This window comes from Ciconia boyciana, chromosome 5 (genome assembly GCF_034638445.1).
Source record: "Ciconia boyciana chromosome 5, ASM3463844v1, whole genome shotgun sequence".
Taxonomy (NCBI): Eukaryota; Metazoa; Chordata; class Aves; order Ciconiiformes; family Ciconiidae; genus Ciconia; species Ciconia boyciana.
Window position 1 is genome coordinate 50,097,252 of NC_132938.1, and position 14,823 is coordinate 50,112,074.

Sequence of the window (14,823 nt, forward strand, 5' to 3'; positions counted from 1 at the left end):
AGAGGTGTGGAGACTCGTGTAAGCTCAAACATCTGTTTTTAATACACAGGAAGAGAAAAATCAGGTAAGCAAGGTTATGGGAAAGGGTAAAGAAACATCCAGCGTAAGATGATGGGGAATAAGGAGCGGTATTAAAACTGAATAGCAGACAGGAAAAAGCCAGTGGGCAATCGGAAGGCTTCTAGCGTGGTTAGATAGCCTCTGGCCCAGAGCTGGCGTGGGGTCCGGGCAGAGCAGCCACCGTCTGTCTGCGGTCTGCCCGGGAGATACATTAACGTGGCAGAGATTAGCACTCAAAAGGTAGGAAATGCCAGACATAAATTACATGAGTAATCTTAATTTTGCTCTCGTGTATGCGTTTTATGATAGCGACACGATCAAATACTGCTGCTTTTTTTTTTTTTCCACAGGGCCTAAGCTTTTCTCGGTGAACAGGCTGGATGCTGCGAGCAGCCATCCCACACACTTAACGAGCGGCAATTACATTTTTTTTTTTTCCTTGTGTTCAAGTGAACAGCGTCGTATCTTCTGCATCGTGTGCTGGAGGAACCCTGGAGGAGCTCCCTGTAACGGCCACAACTCTGTAATAGGTGTTAGAGGCTCCCGTAATTACTATTTTTTTTTATCTTTAGGAAAGCGGGGCCAGTGTCACCATTATCCTGATTACCGGGTTTGAGGCACCCAGAGCTCAGCGCCGCTGTGGAGAAGCCCGAGCAGAGCGACAAGGTCCCGCTGGGGACAGGTACCTCCCGCGGCTCTGGAAGCGCCCGCGCAGCTGAGGCACGGCAGCGACGGCTGCGTGACCACCGCCTTTCATCGCCGCTCCTTACAGCCAAACGCTGCACGGACGTGAGGCCGCACCATCGGGAAGCGGCGCGGCTTGGGCCGCCGCGCTCGCCCCGGCCGTTCCCATGGCAGCGCCAACGCCCGCCCCTCCCCGCCGCCGGGGCGGGGGCACGCGCACGTGCGCGCGGGCAAGGGCTTCGCGCCCTCCCCGTGCCCCTGACGTCACGGGGGGTGAGCGAGCGTTGCGCCCCCCCACGCGCCGTTCCAGGCTGAGCTCACGAGCTGCCCCGCCCCGCGCGGCGGGGAGGGGCGGGGCGCGTCGAGGCCGCCGACTGCGGCTGCGCGCAGGCCGGTGCGGGGCCGGCCCCGCTGCGTGGCGCCGCCCCCTTGTCCCGGGCTGAACCATGCAGCCGCGGCGATACCTGCTCGGCTCCACCTTGCCCGCCCTCGGCGTCATCGCCTCGCGCCGGCACGGGGGCGGGGCGGGGCCTGTTGCTGGGTTACGGCTGTCATCCGCGCGCGCCGCCGCCGTGCTCGCTCTCTCGCTCGCCCGCCCGCCCTCCCCGCCCCCTCCCGGCGCCGCAGGAAACGAGCGGATCCCGGGGCGCTGCTGCCCGCCGCCCCCCCCCCCCGCGCCCCGTCCCCCGGCCCGGCCCGGCCCGGCCCTGCCCCGCCCAGCGCCCCGCGCCGCCGCTCCCACATGCCGGAGAGCGGAGCGGCCGCGGCGCCGAGCCCCGCCGCCCGGCTGCCCTGCGCCGCCCGGCTGGGGCCCTAGCGGCCCCCCCGCCGCTGGAGCCGGGGCCCGGCGGCGCCCGCAGTGCATGAGAGGGAGAGCGGGGCGGGGGCCGCGGCCCGAGCCACTCGCGTCCCGGCCGGCGGCGGCGGCGCGGGGACCGGCCCGGGGGGCAGCGAGGGGCGGCGAGGCGGCGGCTCCATGTGAGAGGACGCGGCGGCGTACCTGAGCCGCCGGGACAGCCGCAGCCGGGGGAGCGGGCCCAGGGCCCGGCCCCGAGGACCACCGGCCCGCAGCCCGCCCGGGGAGGGCTGGACCCGCCTGCCCCCTTGAAGCCGCCCGGCCCCCGGCGGCAGCCCCGGGGCAGCGGGTCCCCCCCCCGCCGGGGGAGGGGGGCTCCGCCTCGCCGCCGGCATCGCCCCGCCGGCGGGAAGGCGTGCGCGCCGCGAGCGGAGGGAGAGCCCAGCGGAGCCCGTCCCGAAAAGTGAGTGCGAGCGGGAGGAGCCGCCGGGGGAGGGGGGCTGGGTGCCCGGGGCCGCCGGTGGAGCACGCGGGGACCGGGGCGGGGGGCGCGGCGCCGCCGCCGCTTCCTATGCGGCTCACGTTGCCGGCTGCGCACGGTCTGGTGCCCCGCGGGCGGGCGGCTCCCGCCCGCCGCAGGCTGAGGGGGGGGGGGGCTCCGCGCCGTCGCGGCCCCTGGGAAGCGCCGAGGTCTCCTCCGCAACTTCTGCCGCCCCCTTTGTACCCGTCGCGGCGCGGGCCGGCAGCGCCGGCCCCTGCGAACAAAGGCGGCGGGCGGTTAAAGGGCTCGGGACCCCCTCCGTCCCCGCCCGTGAGAGCCGAGCGGAACCGCCGGGGCGGAAAGTTGTGCAAGGCTGGGAGCGAAGCGGACGGCCGCGCTGCTGTAAGCCCTGAGGTTTTCAGACACGCACCCCCACCCCCCGTGTTTGTTTTTTTTTTTTTTTCCTTCTGTAAAGGGTTGAGTTCCTCCTAACAGACCCTGTGGCTGCCTCCTGCCTGCTCGTTTGCATAACCCCTGGGTGGAAAATGCCGCTGTTATTGTCACGGGAAAACGTCATGAAGGAGTTGCTTTTTCATGTACAGCATTTTTAAATACAGTTTAAAAGCCAGAAGCAGTGTTGGCTCTTCCTGTTTATCGGAGAAGTTGCTTCTTCACGAAGTACGAGCAAGTGCTCTTGCTGTTCCTCCAAACCTTACTCTGAGGCTGGGGAACGAAGGGTCTCGTTTGGGAATGGGACTCTGTCTGCTTGGGGTTTGTTTTGCTTTGCTTTCTAGCATTTCTGCAGCGTGCGGAATTTCCCTCTGAGCAAAAACTACAAGAAAACTTAGATTGTTTTAATAGAGTATCTCAACTTGTTCTTAACTGCAGAAAACACTACCACAGTAGTTAGTCAGGGAAGGAATGTTTTCCGTCTGTCAGTGCTAAATTGTGCTATTTGGGAGTTAAAATTTATACAAGTTTGTTACATACGAGGAGGAGGTACTAAAAAGTGAAGAGAGTAGGTTGAATGTCGTTTATTTAATGAGACAGTGTTCAGACATAGATCCAGAAATCGTAACTATGCGAAAACTGTTGTCTGCATGAGTCTAGCCTCAGTGCTGATTCCTCTCCACATGGAGAGTTCCTCTCCACACTCCTTCCCTGGAAAGGGTCTAGAAAGACTTTGAAGGAAAAGGTTGTAGGATTTGTCTGGTTCTTCATTGAAGAAGAATAAATAGCTTGTGAACATTCTGTGGGTCAATTGCTAGGGTCCCGCTCTTCTGCGTTTTCTTTACCAGATGGAATGGAAAGTAGAGAAAAATAATATGTAGCAGCAATGTGTAGTGGCTGGAGGTCTAAAATACACGCGTGTGAACGGAAAGCCGTACTCCAGAGTTCCAGCAATGTGTGCTCGCTCTGTGCCTTAGTTTGTTTGTGCTATGCATTTGAGAGTAGTACAGTCTGTTTCCCAACTGTGTGCTTGTCTGTTCCACTGAGAAAGAGACAGCCTCTGAAAACTCGGGAAAATAAAGACATCAGTAGGAAGTTCAAAGGTAGATGGGGCACCTGACGTTTCGCAGTTTCTTTTTGAGACCAAGTATGCTCACAGGTAAGAAGACTCTTTTCTTAGACCAAAATATCTGTGTATCTTAAGCTCCCTGTCATTGCTGCTGTTTTAAAAAGGGGGTAAAAGAAGTTGAACTCTCCATTCAGTTCACTCTTTGCTTTTCTTGGCCCAGGACCCAGGAGGTGAGGAAAGGAAGTTGCATTCTCTTCAGGCTGTAGTGTTAAGGAGATGGTCAATGCTATGCTGTATTTAATATCTACAGGAGCTAAAAGGCACTATGTCCTTTTTTTCGATATGGTGATTACACTTGCTTTTATGTCACTTCCTGGTTCCAAACTTAAATCTGCCCTCTCCCAGTCCATCATCGTCCGGTAGTTAATGGCAGCCTGTTTCTGTCTCTTGATGGCATTTACGCATTCTTGTTGGTGTTCCAGGTTCATAAATATCTCAAGAAGATATATCACTTTGTTATTAAAATGACTTTTGTCAAGGTTTAAGTTTTTCCTCCTATTGCAGCTTAGATCTAATCAATGTAGTTCCTTTGTTCAAGCTGAATAATTTACTATTACAGCGGTGTCTGTTTGGAAACATAAATGTTTATCAGAAAGTATGTGAATTTCATTTGCATTAGCTCATAGAGATGCTTTTATAATAAGTAGCTTTTTAGTTTAGGGGAAGAAATCATTTTTATCTTTAGACTCTTAGACTGACAAATTAACTTTACTTCCCCTCATTATGTGCGCACGCAGTACTTTGCAAAAGTTTTGTTAATTACTTCAGTGGAATTTGTTGTCTCTGAATCAGTAAAACAAGGGAATGGTGTGTGATGATTTAAGCCTGGCAATGTTATTAAACAGAGAGGAATGCTATTCTTCTGTCTCTTTAAAGTAAACTAAGTTAGTTAAGTATCTTTTGGTCAGCATGTTTTAAATTCAGGCTGTATTTAGTGGACATGTTGAATCTTCTGGATCTTTTTCTGAAGAACACATGCTTGTTTACTGCCTATATGTACATTACATTTGAAAAAAAGGCAACATAAAGACCCTATCTGCAGAGCTGGTTCAGCCTTCTCTTATGTGGACTGTGTATATCAGGTAATTCTTGAAAGAGATGATGAGGATTACGTGTAATCACTCTTGAAAATGCTCTTCCATGACAGAAAGTATTGTGTTTTAGTGAATTTGTGGAAACTGATGGATGGCTCTGTACTGAAATGCTCCATGTATTCACAGGGTAGACAAAATCTGTTTACCAGGATCACTTCTATGGCCTTTAAGATAGTCGCTTGCGACAGCAAAGGCTAAAAAGACTTCAAATATTTGTCTGATGAAGACCTAGAACCGTGTAAGCATAGAAGTTAACTTATTGTTAACAAACTTCTTGGTCTTGCTTTGTGGTGGTACGGCCACTGGTTATTACACAGGCTGTTCTGGCTTAAATCAAAAGTCAGTTTAGCCCAGTATCCCGGGTCACCAGTGGGTCTGTGAAAGACTGTAGGCAGCACTGTGGGCTTATGAATCCCTGTCCCAGAACACCCTTCTGCTTGCTATCAGTGTGTGCTTTAGGACTGTGTCATTTCCGTGCATTTGGCAACCCTTGGTGGCTTCCTCTTGGGTGAAGGTGCTTGGTGGATTTGAGGGAAGAGTGGGCAATTCACTGCTTAGTGACTTGTTTTGAATATGTGAGTTGTCAGCTGTGTTGGATACCTTCTAATTCCTGTGTGAGGAGAGACGAAAAATACTTGACCCCTGTCCACTCCTCACCTGTCACAGTTTTGTGTCCAATAGAAAATGAAACATGGTTCTCCAGCTTTCACTTTATATAGATTATGGGTGAAATAATAAAGTAATCATTTTTTAGCTCTGTTCTCTGCTCAGCTGGAATCAGTAAATAAACATAACGGCTTGATTAGGTGCTTACTTAAATATTAAAGTACACATTTGCTTTTCTCCTTTGAGAACTTTGCATATGCAAGACATTTTTTGGCTGTAATGAATGTGAGAGGCATTGCAGCTCACTTGTGAGGGAACATTTCTTTGGAAGGGAGAGGGAATGGGAGCAATTATTCTGTTGCGATGTTGTGAATCCTGCCTAGTTCTTTCCGCCAGTGGTTCTGATCAGCCACTCCAGTGTTCATCCTGTATCAATGCATACATTGCAGTAAAGTGTTTTCTAATAGATCCTTGCTGGTTTTTTTGTCAGTAATGTGGATATGATTTATGTCTGTAAGCACTTCCACTTGCAGCCCATATTCCTGAAGTTTATGCTTAAAAAAGCTAGTAACTGGGGGGGTTTTGTTTTGTTTTGTTTTCCCCTACATTTACTTTGAAATAGCAGATTTCTTTTCAGAGCTTGATCAAAAAAATTTAAATTTGGAAACATAATGCATGTATATTATATTATAATTTAGTCTGTAAGGTCAAGTACTTCAAAAGTAAGGAATGTCAGAATAAAAAGGAACTACTGCATTCAATCTTGTTCATGTTCACCGTCACAAAAAGTACGTGGTCGTCTTTTTGCAAAATAGACAGGCCTCTATTATTCAGTAGCTCTTAAATATTTTGTTTTCTCAGTATTCTCTGAAACAATTGCAGTTATTTTTACAAGGGCAAAACAATGTATTTTTTCCATAATGTCATGTCTTAACATACCAGCAGACATCTTTTCCCATTTGCTGGGGCAACTGAAGATGTTACCATTGGCTAGAGAATACAAGCACCCACAGCTTGGCTGGTAAGAGGAGGTGTGTGAAATAGTCCGTATTGTCCAAAGCTAGCTTGCTTAGCTCAGATAAGCTTTGCCTGCACCTTGAGCTGGGGTGGTTGGCTTTGTGCTGGAGGATGAGGAGTGCTGGTGTGTGCTGTTTTGCTGGCACCATTCTGATGTGATCGTTTCAGCAAGTGCATGCTCACAAGTAGCTACAAGAGCAAGGTTTGCTCTGACAGCTCTTTTTTTCCCTCCTAAATCCCTCCAACATGATAAGTGGTGGCCACTGCAGTATGAACTAGTAAAATTTGTCTAGTTTTTTGACCAACCACAAATAGGGCCCTAAAATGGAGAAGCCCAAAATGGGATGTTTTAATTGTGTGTGCTGTTTTCAGTTTTGGCTGTAATTTAGAGTTGTACCAGTACAATACATTTTGCAATGCTATTTACCTTGGATTGTATTTAAAAAAAGAAAAACAATTTCCCTTTAATAGTCTCACAAAAGGTTGAGAGCACTGTTCAGATTTTGTACCCCAAATACATTGTTATGATACTGATTAACATTTCGAGGTGCCCTAGATGTCATGTGAGCATGGGGTCGTTGGGATGTTGGGGGGGCAGGGGGGGGCAAGTAATGTGTTTCTTGAAATTGCTTGATCTGTGTTTCTGATTGGTCACACAAGACTGCTTTCTAGCAACTACAGTATCAGGGAAGCCTGTAGTGGATGGCTAAGTTGGCCTAGGTGAATTTAGTTTGTCTTGTGACCTGATATTGGATGGCTGCTTATAGTGAGGGACGGCTCTGAGGCAGTTAAGGTTAAATAATGCTTTCTGTTTAAAGACTGACTATTCTAAGTTGTCCAAAATATGAATGTTTTGAAGTGCTTGCTTTCTTGAAAACCTTTCAGTAATACGGATGGTGTGAGCTGCCTGTTGCTTCTCTGGAGAAGCAGTGCTGAGAAGTCTATGAGCTCTTCAGCGTGGGCAGGCTGAGGTGAGGTGTACTCAGAGGGCAGGGCATACTGCTGAAGCAACACCTTCTAAGCACAGGATTTGCCTCCTTACCAAGGCAGGAGAGCTGCCCACAGGTGGAGCTGAGAGGTGTGCATGTGCTGTGGTGAGACCTGGCCTCGTGGAGCTGGAGCTGTGGAGAAGGGGACATTCAGGGAGGAGGAGTTGCAATAGTTTTCTCTAAACTCTTCATAAACCTCGATCAGTGAGTCTTGCCACTGCAGTATCCCGGGTTGTAATCATGGATTAATTCTTTCCCTTCCCTGGTCTCCCCCTGTATGGATGGGTCTGTCTGAAAATTAGAAACCTGAACTGATACTGGGATAATCGATACGCTTGCTCCTATGTTCCCTTCTCCAGTTCCTCAACCTTTTGGTCCGATGTCAAAGCTTGTCGTTCTCCCCCTTCAGCACTTCTTCCTTTAGAAATGTCACTCTGGGTGGCTAGGAAGGTGGGAGGAGACCTTGACGTGATACAGGTTACCAGAAACTTCCCCTGTGTGTTCCCTTGCTGGGATTATCAAAGAGCTTAAGGGTGGTGGTAGAGAGCTGACTGCACACGGAGTGTTGGGGGGTCTTTTTGATGGAATGAAGTACTCCTGAAATTGGTCATGCAGAGTTAGGGTTACTCAGCTGTAGTTTTGTGGTGGTGCAGGTTGTGGCAATTGCTTTGAACTTCTGAAGGACAGGAACTGCAAATTCCAGCAAGGTGGAATTAGAAATAATCAATTTGTTTGGGGCACTGCGTTTGTGAATTGTTTTTCTCCTAACTTGCTACTTGTTGCAAGAGTCTTGGGGGAGGGAGGCAATGATTCAACCTGCTATGCTTCCCTCACCCCAGACTGCCCACCTGGTGCATGTTTAAATTTCTCTGTGTAGCCAAGAAGGGGACAGATGCGCACTCTTGTGACAAGCCTCTGGTAGAAGGGGGCAGTTGTACCTCTCCGCTTTCATGGCGTGTTAGTCGTGTTCTCTGAGGTAGCAGGTGGATTCTGACTGTGCTGTCTCCAGTCCGGTTAAGAGCTAGACTTAGTCACTGCTTGACTCCCAGCTTGCTGGACTTTGTCTTGCCCTGGACTTGCTCTGCACTACCAGCTCTCTGTGAAAGTGGTACATGGTCCTGAATGGCCACTTCGTGTTCATGAAACGTGGGAAGAGTAGCATGTAGGCTTTGGTAGCCCCTTAGTAACACAGTAGTAATTCTAACTATGTTTTGACATTATATGTCTTCAGGGAAGTGATAATATGTGTGAAATAGGTCATCCTAAGAATATCTTACATGGGCCCTAATCTTAGGTGGGCTCTAATAGACAGATGTCTGAACTTTCCATTTTTCAAACCTGTAATACAGAAGTGTGTTTGTGTTAATGATCCTGATTATCTCCATAATGGTAGTTTCTTAGGATGTCTAGATGTTTAACTTAATTTTGAAAGTTTTACATACCTGAGAGTGCACTAAAACTAGGGTGGTTCTTAGACATGGCTTGCTGTAGCAAAACAACTTTGACATTCATGGTTATATTTGATTTGTTTCCAGGACACGCTGTTTCTTCATTTCAGGTTTTGTGTTGTATTCCCAGCTTTATAGCTGATTGTCATGGTAAATCTTGCACGATGTTCTGTTGTTATTTGTCCTTTGAATACTGTTATGCTGACTATTTTGAAATCAAGTAATTCCTGATGTGCAACAGAAAAGAAGTGGGCTGACTCTGGAATAACTGAGGGTCAAACTTCAGCTCAGCCATTTACTGATGTTTGGCTGTGCCTGGCAGGAGCACTAGATAACACTTGATATGACTCAGGAGCACAGGCAGGATATTTTGTTTGAAGGGTAGAGGTGGGTGGTGTCCCATGCCATGGGGTGGATGTGTGGCTGTCTAGTTAGGGGAGCTACATGCTGCGGTTGCTGGCTGCCTATGTAGGAGGTACGTACAGTCATACTGCTCAGCTTGCGTGTTGTTTACATGGGCTGTGGGAACCTTTCGAAAGGGTGCTGGGAATGACTGGAAAAACAAAAGCTTGTTTGGTGGCACAAAAGAAATGTTAACGTTTTGGTCCTTCTCATTCCTATTGTTTGTTTACACTGCAGTGCGGTGGGAACAAAATTGATTGCGTAGGTTAGGCATGACCTGGCAAAGATGAAAAAAGAGAAACTTAAAATTGAAACAATTTACCCTTCCTTCATAAAATCTTTTCAAACTTTGCAAAGATTGAAGGTTCCTGAGATGTTATATTCGCTTGTCCTTTATGGGGTTGTCATTTCATATTGCATTTGACCTGCTTAGTTGCTGCTGAAAGGAAGGGTTCCAGCTTCTCGCACCCCCAACCTCTTCCTGTGCTAGCTGTTGTTTTAATCTGACTTTTTGGTAATTAATTTTGTGCTGTTGGTTTTCTATCCTTTTAGTTCCCTGAATTTAAGTGAGAAGGAAACTAAAAATCCATTGAGTTGGCTCAGTGTGACATGGGATGTGCATTAGAGCTGGCACAGGGGATGCACAGCTGGTAGTGAATCATTTCTGCACTGGCTGGCCATTAGATCAGCTTAACTGTGCCCTGAAACCTCATGGTTGTGGTTTGATGATCTGCTGAAGCCAGTGTGGAGTATGTGCTGCAACCAAAAGGGCTGATCTTCCCCCTTTTTGGCTTTTGTGGTTGTGCTGTCCACTTCTCAAATCCAGCTGGTTGTGAACCAACATGAGTGCTAGTGCTGCCTGACTTAGCCTTTTGGGTAAGGGAGAGTGGGATTGCCCCTTTTAACAGCAAGACAAATTTAAGTAATCTAAAAATGCTTATAATCCATATACTAAACTGCAGAAGTATTGTCGTATGTATCATACTGTAAACTATATGCATGACAAAAACCACCTTTCAGCTACTACTGCCAATTCAACCTACAACTTGAGCATGCACTTAATCTTCAAAGGTTTTTCCCTGGAGTTCTCTTCATATCACAGTCATAGCTGTGCCAGTCTGGACAAACCAATCCTTTTATTCAGTAGAGCTACATTTAACACAGTGATCAAAGCTACAGTGTGCAGAAATATTAGTATTCAAATCTGTAAAAAACAAGGGAAACAAATTGTTCTATGAGCAGCAGAGCGAACAAAACCTAGTTTCCTGTGGATTTGTATCTGCTGCTGTATCCCACCACTGCAGTAACAGAGTCCTCATTACTGTCCTACTATCTTCTGTGACCTCCCTTATCACAATATGTTCAGATCCTGCAGCCTGACTACTGTGCTACTCTCCATATAACCTACCACGCTTTTTTTTTGTTTGCTAGATGGGCTGAAGGCAGCATGTGCTGTGATTATTGCAGAGCTATGTGTATGCTTGCTGGCTGCTGCCAAAGAGGAAAAAGACTCATATTCAAGAATTCTACTGATTGTAGAGCTGAGAGTCGAACTTTTGTGCTATTTTCTCTGTCTATTAGTTACCATCTCCAGAAAAGAATTAGGATTTCATTATATTAGGATTTCGTCACATGTATCTTTTTGTCTTTTCTTTATTTTCAGAATCACTTTTTGGAAAGGTGGGTAGTGCCACTGAAAAGTTTCACGTATAAAACTTCTAGTAGTTCACTATTTTTCAAGATCAGTCTTAATTGTTGTTACAGCTTATTATGCTGTTTAATAAAACATGTAATCCTTTTTAAAAGTACATTAGGTTTGTAGTTTAAGTGATTTTTTTTTTTTTTTTTAAACCAAGTTTGGGGATCTGAGCAATTGTTGTATGGAAATGTATTGTCTCGTATTAATCATGAATTTCATAGTAACGTCTTATGTTATTCATGATGTTTTAACACCGTAGTTTAGTGGAACATATTCTTGTTATAAAACTCCAGCTGAACTCAGAGTTCTTAAGTTTTTTTCTATACGTTTTCCTGTGTATTACTCTGCATTTCTCAGTTACAGTTAACATATCTGATCTTTCTGATGCTTTTTGGCATCCCCTTTAGGATGACTGTCGTCAACTTTCACCTTTTTTGAAACTGTTTTAGTTTAATTAGCATTTCAAACCATTTTTTACATTGTGTGCCTACTTGGAGTGCTGTATATTTACAAAGTGCCTACTTGGAATGCTGTATTCCGTTTGTAATGTACCAATTGTAATATTCTCCAAAACATTTTATATACATCCTAACAGGTTTTTTTACTGAATATCATTCTTCAGTGGACTATCCAGAGTGAATGTGTCTCTCTCTGAATTGGTTGTTAAAATCCAGAAAGTTGGCGAGTAGAACATTCACCTTGACATGCAATATCTTGTCGATTGTTCTTTTGTCTATCATATATTTCCCTTTTTATCTAGGTTGGTTAGACTATCTGAAGTTCCTACAGTTCCTTCTCTTGTCTTAACCTTAATAATTTTCATGTGAGTGAGTTTTGCCACTTTTTGCTTTCTGGACTGTTAGGGAATATGTGAAATAGTTCTAGTACAGAGCCCTGGCCTTCTACTGTTAACCCTTTTCTGCGAGTTTACAGACCACTTACTGCTTTTTCTTTCGAAGCTTTGTCGCTGGCATCTAATCACAAATAGTGTTTTCCCCTAACACCAAGATCAATTTTACTTAATGGTCTCTTGAGACTTTGGGGGAGGCTTTTTGAAAGTCAGTTTTTCAGCAATTTCTCCTTAGTTCACTGTTGTTGTTATAAAATTCTACTAGCCTAAAAAAGCATAGTTTCCTTTCCAGAAACCATGCTGTGTATATTCACTGATATCGACCTGCGTATGTTTTACAATAGTATTCTCTAAACAATTGTTTCAGCTAGCTTGCTGATGCATGAAAGACTTGTTTGTTTGTAACACGCTAAATTATATTTACTGGCTCTTTTAAATGTAGGTAAGTACTGTGTTTTCTCACATTCTAGTATTAGATATTTTTAGTAGGAGGTTAATGTAATTTTTTAATATTTACAAATTAATTTTTTTCTCTCGCTCCTCTGACATAATCCAGTTCTGATTTCTGCTAATAAAAAGAGAAAATGGAAAAGTAACAGACTTTCTCCAAATGTTAATGGCTTAGGTTTGTTAGCTCTCTTCTACACCCCCAAATTGTGTAGTGGAGTGCTGGCAGCTGAGAAACGTGAGTGCTCATGTAGTCTTTCTTAGACTTTGAATTTAGGATCTAGGAGGTCTTGAATTCGGATGACAGAAACACTGCAAGGTGTGCAGTGGAGAAGGAACAAACAGGAGTATAGAGGTGACTTGTTCTTCCAGCTATTTTTTGTGTCCCTTTTCAGGAAGGAAAACAACCTGCAAACCCAGGGCAGAGTGAGTCATTTAGCTTTTCTGAGGAGAAAAATGGCAGCCAGGACTGTTTGGTGGTAGACCATTCTGCTGCCCACTAAGAGCTTGCGCAGACACAGTGTTGTTGTGGTTTAACCCAGCAGGCAGCTAAACACCACACAGCCGCTCGCTCACTCCCCCCGAGTGGGATGGGGGAGAGAATTGGAAAAAAGGTAAAACTCGTGGGTTGAGATAAAGACACTTTCATAGGACAGAAAAGGAAGGGAAATAATGATAAAAGAATACAAACCAAGTGATGCACAATACAATTGCTCACCACCTGCTGACCGATGCCCAGCCAGTTCCCGAGCAGCGGCCACGCTCCCCAGCCAACTCCCCCCAGTGTTTTTGTTCAGCATGACGCCATATGGTGTGGAATATCCCTTTGGTCAGCTGTCCTGGCTGTGTCCCCTCCCAGCTTCTTGTGCACCCCCAGCCTCCTCGCTGGCAGGGCAGTATGAGAAGCTGAAAAGGCCTTGACTCTTTGTAAGCACTGCTCAGCCACAACTAAAACATCAGTGTGTTATCGACATTATTCTCATCCTAAATCCAAAGCACAGCACTATACCAGCTACTAGGAAGAAAATTAACTCTATCCCAGCCGAAACCAGGACAATATCCATCCCTTATTCTATACCATCTACGTCATGCCCAGGTCCCACACTTTCCAATATATACCAATTAATCACCACCACCTTTCCTGTCTTTTGATATATACACACAGATATCATTCCCTTGGTCTCTGGGCCATCCCTCTAAATTGTCCGTTGAGTTCATTTAGTCCATGACTTTGGGCTCCATCTGTCCTAACAGTCTTTCAGGGCAGGAGAGACGGTGTGTGGTGTTGGATTGTTGCATGCTGAAGCCAGTTCTGGTTCCATCACCAATGTGCTTGTCTGGTTCTGTCATCACTGCACTTTGCTTGGTTTCATCAAAATTCATTCTTCATTAATTTGGGTGATTCTTACTGTAGTACTGTTGATATGGCCTATAGCAACCATAGTAGTGATGATACACAGTATTATATAGCAATTAATGTCATACAATTCAAATCATTGTCTATTTTCACCCCGAATCAAATCCACTTGAGGTACACATCGGACTTCCCCATCCTTCCGCATTACCCACCAAGTGCACCCAGGTCCTTGAGCAAAAGCAGTCACACAGATGTGTTTGCCTTTGCCGGAGGCAGGAATAACCCAGACTGTCTTCCCCAGCATATTTTTTATGTGCGCTACAGGGACTTTATACCCCTTCTATAGTATGTAAAAGTTTTGATTGGGCAGGGCCAGCTCGATTGACAGATCCCCTAGTGTTGGCTAACCAGTTGGCTTTTGCTATATGTCCCCCCCAATGTATGAATGTCACACCACCCATTGCTCTCGGTGTAGTCTTTAACGGTCCATCGTATCATTTGATTTTCCTGGAGGCTGGTGCATGATAGGGAATGTGACATACCCACTCAATGCCATGCTCTTTGGCCCAGGCATCCATGAAGTGGTTTTGGAAATGAGTCCCATTGTCTGACTCAGTTCTTTCTGGGGTGCCGTGTCTCCATAAGGCTTGCTTTTCAAGGCCCAAGATAGTGTTCCGGTTGGTGGCATGGGGTATGGGATATGTTTCCAGCCATCTGGTGGTTGCTTCTGCCATGGTTAGCACATGGCGCTTGCCTTGGCGGGTTTGTGGGAGTGTGATATAATCAGTCTGCCAGGCCTCCCCATATTTATATGTCAGCCATTGTCCTCCATACCACAAAGGCTTTAACCGCTTGGCTTGCTTGATTGCAGTGCATGTTTCACATTCACAGATGACCGGGGACACTATTGCACAGGTTAAGGTCACCCCTCGATCACGAGCCCGTCTATATGTTGCATCTCTTCCTTGATGGCCTGAGGTGTCATGGGCCCACCAAGCTATAAATAATTCACCCTTATGTTGCCAGTCCAGATCCACCTGAGCCGCTTCAGTCTTAGCAGCCTGATCCACCTGCTGCTTGTTTTGATGTTCTTTAGTGTCCCGACTCTTGGGTATGTGAGCATCTACGTGACGTACTTTTACAACCAGGTTCTCTACCCAGGCAGCAACGTCTTGCCACAGTGTGGCAGCCCAGATGGGTTTGCCTCTGTGCTGCCAGTTGTTTTGCTTCCATTGCTGCAACCACCCCCACAGGGCATTTGCCACCATCCATGAGTCAGTATAGAGATAGAGCACTGGCCACTTTTCTCAATCA

General features: G+C 46.7%; 1 protein-coding gene across 4 annotated transcripts in view; it reads left to right on the forward strand.

Annotated features, from left to right (window-relative positions):
- The first annotated feature begins 238 nt into the window (after positions 1–238).
- Positions 239–14,823, forward strand: part of FBXW7 (F-box and WD repeat domain containing 7) — a 196,065-nt gene continuing 181,480 nt past the window's right edge. For 2 of the 4 annotated variants that reach the window (XM_072861848.1, XM_072861850.1), the window contains exon 1: positions 1,390–2,003. The gene's annotated coding sequence lies outside the window, so the exon portion shown is untranslated. Of the gene's footprint in view, positions 301–632; positions 743–1,388; positions 2,004–14,823 lie in introns of those variants that run through there. The other 2 variants (XM_072861852.1, XM_072861851.1) reach the window with 2 other exon arrangements.